Raw genomic sequence first — 10,382 nt, 5'->3', positions numbered from 1 at the left:
CTGGTATCAGCATCAAAGAAAGGGAGACACTCACCCCTATTTTTAAAGACTTCAGTCTTTTCTTTGGGAGATGTTTGAAGGAGATGTAGAGTGGATGTATGTTGTTGGACCATAAGTCAGACTGCTCTGACATAAACATGTTTTAGGTCAAATCAAATTTCAACCAGAATGGCTTCCCCATATACCCCAGTATATGAAAATTTCATTTTATTTTTATTATTTCCATCATTTTCCCCTTGTGATCGATAACCCTTCAATAGAAAGAATTGATGATCAATTTATTGTCCCTTGGTGCCAGGGTGGTTGCTGCCTGCCCTGGGTCCATCGTGTCCCTTGGAACTTGGCTTTCATTTTATTTTACCCAGTTATCCATGTTGGAGGGAAAAGAGCTAAGCTTAGTGAGCAGACAGAGTGGTATATGCTGGCAGGGGAAGCATTCCATAGGTCAATAATTTTGGATTGTCACACAACCATTGTGCATGAACTTGAACAAGATTTTGTAATCATTCACTTGTAACAGTTAACAACTCTGGAGCAGACATAATAGTAATGATAATAAAATGTTTAGTTTATTATTAAAATAATAAGTCAAGTGTAATCCTTATCAGAGAAAGAGGCTCATTCACAATTTTAAGAATGATCAACCAACTCAAGTTTTCAAGTGATTGTTACTCTAGCTTGCATATAAGTCATTCAACATTGAGTAAAAAAACTAATTACCTTGAATATTATGATTAATACAAGAATTCCCGAAAGTAACAAAACTAAAAATTGTAATCCGAATTGCAGGAGGGAACCAATACCTGCAGGGAGTGAACTAAATAAGTGGAGACTTCATGAGCGGTTGCTTAGAGGATTCACCTGTTTTTTCATGTATTTTAATAGAGATGATACATTGGAAGATTCATCAGGTGTAAGAACGCAACATTCGGTTTGCATTATAGCACATTCCACAGGACAGAAAGCAGACTGGTGCTTGCCGGGGACTCAGCAGAAGAGGGAATGGGGAGTGACTGCTAATTTGTGTGGGGTTTTCTCCTGGGGTGATGGAAATATTTGGAACTAGGTAGTGGTAGTGAATGAACTAAATGCCATTACACTTTAAAATGGTTAATTTTGTGTTATGTGGGTTTCATCTTAATTTGAAAATATATGTGTGGGGAGAAGGAGCTATGGTGAAGAATTTGAGTTTTGGAGCCAGGCAGACAGTGTGAATTATATTCCTCCACTCACTAACCATGCGACCTTGGACAACTGATGCCACTGCCCAGCCTCTGTTTACTCAACTGTAAAATGGGCATGATTGTTGTACTCACCATAGGGGCAAATGGGAGAAGGATTCAAGCATGGTCATGTATCCACAGACTGTGGAGCATAAGGAGTTGATAAATGGAGGCTGTGGCTCTTCTGAGGAGGAGAGAAGTCACTCAGGGTGGGCCGTGACCTGGGAGGCAGAATTGCAGAGATCGTGAGCAAAGTTTTGCCCTTTGGCCCCCCATTTCTATACATACACCACTTCTGGAATTCTATTAATAGCAGAAAGAAAAACAATCTTGAGTCTTTGAAGTGCTTCAGCAAGATGGAAGGAGATGAGACTGCAGGAAGGACTTTCCCACTGAGGTGGCAACCAAGGAGGGGAAAGGATACAGCCTTGCAGCAGGTCTCTCAGAGGCAGGAAGACAAAGAGAGAGTCCGGAGACATCCTCTACAGAGGAGGGGCTACTTCATGACCCTGGAATCCTTCAACCCGCTTCCCTCAGCCTCCTTGGGGGAGCAGGAAGCTGATCTTGTATGCAGGGGATATTTGCCCACACCACTCTCCTGGGTGTGAGGTCAATGTCCTCAGGGGCCATGGGGCTGGCCACAGAGAAGTTCTGGAGGAAGGTGGTGAAGAAGAGGAATAATTCGGTGTGAGTGATGCCTTTGCCAGGACAAATGTGCTTCCCTGTGGGCACAGAGGATCACCAATGTGGGCATGGGGCGGATGCACATTTTTTGCCCCATCACATCCCAAAGCCAAGACACCTGCATCCATTCCAACAGATGTGCATGAGGTTGGCTTTTAACCTGCCATTCAGGGTGGGCCTTTAGGTAGCTCACAAACCCTGTGAATCCAGGTACAAATCTTTGGGTGGATGTACTTTGCACATTTTTCCAGAAGTTTGTAGCTTCTGATCCATTTCCAAGGGTCCAGTGGCCCCAGAGATCCTAAGGACCCGCTTCTGGTCAGCTCTGTGTGTGTGTGTGTTTGTGTCTGCCTCCACATGTAGATGTGTGCATGTTTCTGACATAACATTTTTAATACACTTCATTTCTAATATGAGGATAATGGTACCTATCTCATGGGCTATTTTGAGTTTAAAGAAATAATATTTGAAAAATTCTTAGAATAGAATTTTCTTCTGGCCTTTACTAAGGATCCTATAGATGTAGTTAGTTCTTTCTGTTTGTTTCTCGATGTGTTTGGTTAGGGGTGTGTGTTGGTGTCTCTCTGGCACTGCATGTGTTTATCTCTGGGATGTCTTATCTCAGACTGAGAGCCATGCACTTCAAGAGTTGTGAAAAATCCCCAGACTGTACATAAAATTGTGAATGAGACTGAGGCACTTGAGTGGGGGGTCTGCGGCTTCCATCAGATTCTCAGAGGTGTAACGCACCTCACCCATTAGGTTATAAACCAAGAGCTTGGAGAGAAATTTGGACAATCGAAGCTGAAAACTAAGGCAGAGACACTGAGAGGCTCCTCCTTTACCTCCATGGTTCTTCATCTGCAAGCTGACAACCTTGGAAGGTCATGTCAAGGATGAGTCTCCATGAATTGGCTAGACCTTTCAAGTTTATAAATGTTGTGCCTGTGTGGAGTCGTCTGGGGAAGGGTCCACATGTTTCTGGCACATCCAGAAGTCAGGAGACATGAGCTTAGAGATACTCAGGGCAGAGCTCAGGGCTGATTCTTTTCTTGTAAGTGGTTCTGTGACCCTGCTCTTTCCAGAACAGCCTGACGCCTGTTATCTCCTTTCCTTCCATCCTCCCCATCCCTGGGGCTGTCCATTTGGACACACTTTGGTTCCCTTTAGCTCTAACACATTTTTGGCTCAGCTTGTCTTACTTCGGTCCATGGCAGTTAGAATTAGTCTTTTCTCTGTCTATAACTCCTGTCAGGTACTGTTTCTCTGTCTCACTTCTCTTTAACTCTCCTTGTTCCTGCTTTCTTCCATCTTGTTTAACTCCCTGCCTCTGTCTGCTTGGATCTGATTCTGTATGCAACCCTCTCTGTCTCACTTTGCATCTCCTTCTACAGATCCCTTTTCTCTCCTTTACTATTTCTTCTTCTCTGCTTATGTCACTCTCTTTTTCCCCTCTTTCTCTCTTCTCTCTCCTTTTTCTTCTGCCTTTCCTTTCTCTCTCCTCCTCCTTCCTTCTTCTCCTTCTCTCCCCTCCTCCCTCTATTGTCTCATGTTCACTCTCTGTCTCTTTTCACCACTGCAGATCCTGTCTCCATCTCCCTCTATGTATCTCTCTGTTCTTCTCTCTGTTTCTCACTTACTCTATCCTTATCTCCTTGTCTCTGTTCTTATTTCTCCACCTCTCTCTAAATGTAGGTGAGGACTATTGAATGGAGTAGCTGACCCTCACCCCCCCCCCCCCAGAGAGCCCCCAATTCTCACTTAAGATGAATTGAGAGGTCCTGGTCCTATGCCCGAGTGGTTGAGTTCACACGCTCCGTTTCAGAGGCCCAGGGTTTCACTGATTCAGATCCCGGGCACAGATGCAGCACCACTCAGCAAGCCGTGCAGCGTCCCACATAGCAGAACTATAAGGAGCTGCAACTAGAATATATAACTATAAACTGGAAGCTTTGATGAGAAGTAGAAGAAAAAAATAAAGATGGGCAACAGATATTAGCTTAGGGTCAATATTTAAAAAATGAGATTTTACAAAAGCACTAAAAAACAAAAAAGATGAAATGAGGGAGGAGGCCATTGCACTGGGAAGAGCCTCAGCCCTGGGTCACTGATGTCACTGATGGAGCTCAAGACTCGAGACTGGTGTCTCGGGTTGTCTTTTCTACTAAGTGAAGAGGACTCTGGGTCTAGAAGTTTTCTCTAGATGGAGCCAAAATGTGGAGAACGGGGATAGAGACACTTCAGAGCACAAGATCCTGGCTGGCTGTCCAGTGCTAGCAGGATAAATCCAAACTCCCTTCAACACTCAGCTGAGTTCTTCACCCTTATCCCCTTCTGGAATCCACACCCCAGCTGCCTGGGTTCTTCCGCTTTCTCAATGCACCATGCTGTATCCTCCTTCAGGCTCTGTCCTTGCTGTTCCTTCTGCCTGAAACCCTCTTTCCAGTGGCCCGTTGATGCTCACCCATGAGGTCTTAGCTTAGAAATCAGTGCTTCAGGTAAGCTTTTCCTCACCAACCAACCAAGAGTTGATAATACCTCCTATTTTTTGCTCCTAAAGTCCCCTTTAGAACACTTGTAACAGTTATGATTAATTGTAAGATAATAATTGCCCATATGAGCCCTTACCTTGTGCCAAGTAGTTCTAAGCACATTTCAAGCATAAATTCATTTCATTAGATATTATTTTGTGACCATACAATGAATGCCCATCTCCCCTGCTGGACCGTAAATTTCCTGGAGCAGGAACTGTGTCTCTATGTGACTTGTCCAATGTATTATCTTCAGCTCTCAACAGAGCACTGGACTCAGAGTAATGCTCCACAGATATTTTATACCTGAACATGTGGAGATGTTTAAATACTTGTCTAGGGTCCAGCTTATCAAGATGTGCCTTTGGGACATGATCTCACTTCTCAAGCCCCATCTAGGGTTGTAGCGATGCTGGAGTGGGTTAATGCAGGTAAAACAACTGGTATATACTCACTGCTCAATAAAAAATGACCTCTCCTGGATAGTCTCAAGGAGGGGGTGGTACCTGCACTCTGGTGTCTGGGAAAGGAAGTGTGCGTCCAGCTTACTTGTGGAGAAGGGGATAAAAGCTTCATTCTTCTTCAGTTCCCTATTGGCATTCAGAAAGTCGTCATGGTAGAAGGTGTCTGGTTTTTCAAAGTAACATGGGTCATGAAGAGCAGAACTCAGGATGGGATATACTTGAGTGTCCTTAGGAAGGGTCACAAGATCAAAGTTATTGTCATTCCCTTCCCCACTCCACCCCTAAAAACAGAACAACAGGGCCCTAGTGATAAAACCAACAGGAGGTCAAGTTTGTAGATTAAGAGAACCCAGGATGCCCACCCAGAACAGATGCAGGAGACAGGTTGGCCTCACCTTGGGGATGACATACCCTCAGAAGTGAGTGTCTTTGGTGACCACGTGGGGCACGCTAAGGGGGATAAGTTCTGAGAATCTCTGAATCTCATGGATGACTGCATCAGTGTATGGCATTTTGGCTCAGTCATTGAGGGCTGGAGGGTGATAGGAGTCAACCACTGATCAATCTCCTTGTGGACTCTCTCTGCACAGAAGAGCAGGACCAGTGAACCTCATTAAAGAGGCATTTCAGTATGGTCACTACTTTATGAGGCAATAAGCCAGGAAATATCTATAATATAGGTTTAGATTATGACACCCCTCAGAACAACCAACTTGGTGTGGAGGGAGCAGGGTGGGAGCAACAAGAATTCTTACCCGTTGAAATCTAAGGAATGTTGTGGGTTCTCTCCCCACATGCACAGGTAAACACACACATACACACCTATGTGAGCCACTATTCTATTTGTGTAGAATTTCATATTAATAACTGTACGCTATGAATCTATAAAAATTCTCCAAGATGAGTAGAAATATAAACTACTATTTATTGTGTATGTATTAAAGATGTGGCACTGTGTTAGGTCTTCAGGGATATAACAGTGAAATAGATCAATAGATTAACCCATGAAGAACTGGATAAATAAATGGATGCAGCAATCAAACAAGCAATGGATCAATTCATGAATGAAAAGATTGATGAACAGAAGAACATTAATGAATATATGTATGTATTTATTTATCAAACAATAGATGAATTAATGAACATTAATTAATAAATGACCCACAGATCAATAAATCACGTGAATGGGCCAATGGCCAGATTTAGAGAGGAGTAAGTGAATGAATAAATTATTGAGGGAATGAGTAAATAAAAGAATAAATGGTTGGATATATGAAATGATGGATGAATAAATCAAGGATGAATTAATGAGTGAATTATTAAATGGATAAATGAAAGAATAGATGAATTAAGGATGAAGTAAAAGACTGACTGACAGAAGGATTAAGGAGTGAGACCTAGCTCATAGAAGGACAGATGGATGCATTAAAGAATGAATGAGCCAATGAATCTATGGCAAATAGTTCATTCAATTAATCATTGATTCAAAGGATAAACAGATGAATCAATCAATCCAAATAAATAATGGAATTGTATGTTTTTTTTTAGGAATCATAAATACAAGAATCTGAAGATTCAGGTTAATTAGTTAAAAAAAACCAGATGGATGAATGGGTGGGTAGATGGATGGATGGATGGATGGATGAGTTGATCTTTAATTGGTCAGAGAAAACAGTGTGAGCAAAGATTGACAGATTCTTCATTCATTCATCCATCGTCAGAACTGGCCTGGTTGGAGGTTCCTTCAAAATCTGCAATGATCCAGCTATAAGATGGAAATTCTCCCTCTCTAATTGATGAAAGACCCTTAGCCCAACTCCTACAGTCCCCAAAGGAGTCAAAACACCCCTGCGAATTTGTTATCCCCAGCCCACCCATCTGTTTTGTAGGGATGTTTGAGCATGAGCAGGAATCCATAGCGCAGAGCGGTGTTGGTGGTCTCAGTGCCAGTGAAGAATAGCGAAACCACAGTGATGATGAGGTTCTGCAGGTGGAACTCTGGAACTCACTGTTTGGTTGGGCTTCTCCTGGGTCCTGAGTGGTAGGCTCACACCAGGGGAAGCTGGAGCCTAGGAGCACACACTTTTCTTGAGGCACCCTCCACCTGTTTCTGAGTCTCTCTTATTGTCTGGCTCATTTTACTTTTCTCTGTCCTCTGCGTGTCCAGCCATATATCTCTATTTCTGCCTCTCTCAGTCTCTCTTCACTCTATCTGGCTCGTTTCAATCTCTTTCTCCATCTTTTTGGTGTGTTTGTCTCTCTTCCTCTCCAAGCCTCTTTCTGCCTCTCTGGGTATTTTCACCTGTTGCTATATTTTTTTTCCCTTGTCCTGTATTTCCTGTATCTCTCTCTCTCTCTCCTCCCCACGTTCTCCTTCCTTTCAACTCCCCCTCCATTCCTTCCAGCATCTCCCCTCCTTTTTCCTAATCTCCCTTCCTCATCCTCTGTTCTTCTCTCCCCCTCTTCCCCACTCTCTACACCTTTCCCCTCCCTTCTTCTCATATCCAATCTTTTCCTTCCCCCCTCCCCTCCAGCTGCCCTCTCCCAAACTTCTCTTTGTCCATGTGGAGCAGGTAGGTATCTAGGAAGTCAGGGGTTGCTGGGGTCCAGGGTTTCATCGTGCTTCTCCACATTGCAGCCTATGAAGGTGTTGACTTCCTGCAGGTTTTTGTAGACTTGCCTGTGTATGCCAGGAAAGTGCTTCAGGAAGTCAGAGAAGAGCTCAAACACTTGCAGGAAGCAGGAGAGAAGGGCCTGTGCAGTCCTCCTGTTGCTGAGGTCACAGGGAGGGGTAGCTGTGCTGATACTGCAGAGGGGGAATCTCTGTCTGCCTCTGTTTCTCTGTATCTCTGTCTCTGTCTTATTCTGTTTCCCACTTTCTGTATCTGAGTCCCTTGCTCACTAATTCTATGTCTCTTTTAATGCATATTGTCACATTTTTCTCTTTCTGCATCTCCCTCTCTCATACTCATGTCTTTTTGTTGGTCTCTGCCCCACCTCTCCATCTCTCCTTTCCACCTCTCCTTATCTCTGTTTCCATGTCTCATCTTGTTAACATTTCTCTGGGATTCTCTTGCCTACCTCAGCAGTTTATCTGTTTTGATCTAACCTCTGACTCTTTCTATCTCTTGGATTTCCCTTGTGTGTCAGGCATTGATAACATGATATTTACACAAGATGAGCCTACTGGAAATTTAGTCTAATTTATTTATTTGGAAGTATAGTTGTATTGTTTTGTTTGATGATAAATATAATATTCAACTTCTTGCAAGTTATTGCAAAAAGTTAAGGAACATAATTATGTAAAATTCCTTCTTAACCCTCCCTCTATAGATAACGACTGTTAACTTTTTGGTGGACCTCCTTCCGGACTTTTCTCTCTCCATGGTTCTCTATCGGATAAAAAAATTGAAACCACCTCTTGGGCTTGTCACAAATACTCACTCTGGGCCCCATTCCAGATTTGTAACACTCTTACCTATGAATCTGACATACACGTGGTGAAGAAGGATAGCCAGGCATACTGTTCTGCCATTTAAATTTTTAACTTAATATACAATAGGGATATTTCCAGATTAGTTGAAAAGGTGAAACTTTATGATCTTGCTTTAAAAGAGGAGCATATTCCTTTATAATGTGGGAGAAATTTTTGAAAAAGAGAAAGAGTAAGGAGAAATGGGGAAAATGAAGTTTCTTGTTTTCACATATCCTTGAATTTCCTTAAGTGAGGGGCTTTGCCAAAGATTTACAGGAAGCAGAGACAGAGAGTAGAGACTCTGAAAATCTGACTCACTCTCTCTCTCTCTCTCACATACACCGCCCCCCCCCCCCACACACACATTGAATTTTCAACTGTCTCTCACAGGATTGCTTTATCTCTGCCCTTCTTTGTCTAGTTTTCTCTCTTTCTTATTTCTTTTCTTCCCCTTTTCTCTCCTCTCTCTTCCAAGCCTCATTCCTTAGTCTTTCTCTCTATTTCTGCCTCCCTTATCACTCCCCTTTCTTTCTGTTTATCTCTCAGTCCCCTTCTCACCGTGCCTCCCTCATTCCAGGTCTCAGTGTCCCTGTCTCTCCCTGTTTTCTCTGCCCTTCTTCCAGCCCTAAGGTGCATTTCTGACCCCGAAAGCAGATCATGCCTTTCCTATGCCCTGGATTCCTTTAATGTTCCCACTGTCTCTCAGTCTGTCCTGTACCTGGCTGGAAAAGGAGCTGCTGAGTGCAAAGCACTGGTAGAATGAGTCCAGGAGCCACAGGAACTAGAGATCTCTGTAGGAGAAGCATTTTGCAAAGACAATGGAGCAGATGATGTTGGTGGCACTGGCGTGGAAGAAGAAGATGGGGTCCTGGAGGGCTCCTAGGGGAAGGAGGCGCAGGTAACTGGATGCAGACTCAAAGGCCTGAGGAGCATTTGGCTGCTGCCTCAGCTCTGTGTGATTATCCTCCTTTGCTCAGGAAAGATGAAGAAAACATGACCAGGAGCAGCTAATAATCACTAGCCCATATGAGGTGCCAGGCCCTATTCTAAGCACTTCACATATTGTTTAGTTTAATTCTCACCACGACCCTGCAAGTAAAATGCAATTCTGTTATTATCCCCATTTCATAGGCGGGCAGACAGAGCAGTTGTGTCATTTCACTAGAGTTACCCAGCTACTCATTACTGGGTCCAGGAATCAGACCCCGGCTGCCCAGCTGCAGGGCTGTATGGTTGGTCCCCACTCAGGCTCCTGCCCTGACTCTGGGAGCAGGTAGAGTTCAGTCCCAGGATCAAGGGTGCTGCAGAGCAAGTGTTCAATCAATACAGGTGCAAATTTAAAAGCTCTGCTCTCCCTCTCCCTTATGTGTCACTCCCCCTTCATCACTTCTCTTCAACCTCTGGGCTTTGGTGATAGTTCTGCACTTGTTAGTTGATATCAGTGTACCCCAGGCTTGGCCCCATTGAAGGGAAGGTGGCTGTGAGCCCAGGAACATCAGGTCATGTAGGTGTGGCCTCTCTCTTTGGGTCTCACTTGTCCATCTTCTCTTGTTCCCCTGCAGACCTCCTCCCGAGCCTGTCTGTCTGTCTCTCTAATTTTCTCTGCCTCAGTTTCTCTCTCCCTTTCTTTCTTGTGCCTCTCTAAGCACCTTCTACTCTCTCTCTCTTGTCTCTGCATCCCTCTCGGTCTTGGTCCTTCCTTCTATGTCTCTGTCTCCTTCTCTGTCTCTCTGCACACTCTGTTCCTTCCTGGCTTTCTTCTCAGTCCTCTTTCCCTATTCCTTTGTTGCTCCCTGTGTCTCTGCCTCTCTCTGCCAGTCTTCACATTTATGACTTGCTAATTCTTAGAAAGAACTCTGTCACCTTTGTGTCTCATAAGCACTCATATTAGGAGAATCCAAAAACAACTGGAAGTGTGTCTTTGACATCCATCCAGCTGCCCAAGAGTGGCCTACCCCACTGAGCTCTTTGCTCACTGCAAGCTCATCAGCAGTTCACCCACAGA

The 10,382-nt window shown here is 43.9% G+C and overlaps 1 pseudogene; it reads right to left on the bottom strand.

Annotated features, from left to right (window-relative positions):
* Positions 1 to 1,742: 1,742 nt before the first annotated feature.
* Positions 1,743 to 10,382, bottom strand: part of LOC106843261 (cytochrome P450 2B4-like) — a 45,206-nt pseudogene continuing 36,566 nt past the window's right edge.

Source organism: Equus asinus, chromosome 26, assembly GCF_041296235.1.
Source record: "Equus asinus isolate D_3611 breed Donkey chromosome 26, EquAss-T2T_v2, whole genome shotgun sequence".
Lineage (NCBI taxonomy): Eukaryota > Metazoa > Chordata > Mammalia > Perissodactyla > Equidae > Equus > Equus asinus.
Note: the sequence above shows the minus strand (reverse complement) of the source record. Positions and strands in the feature narration are given on the sequence as shown.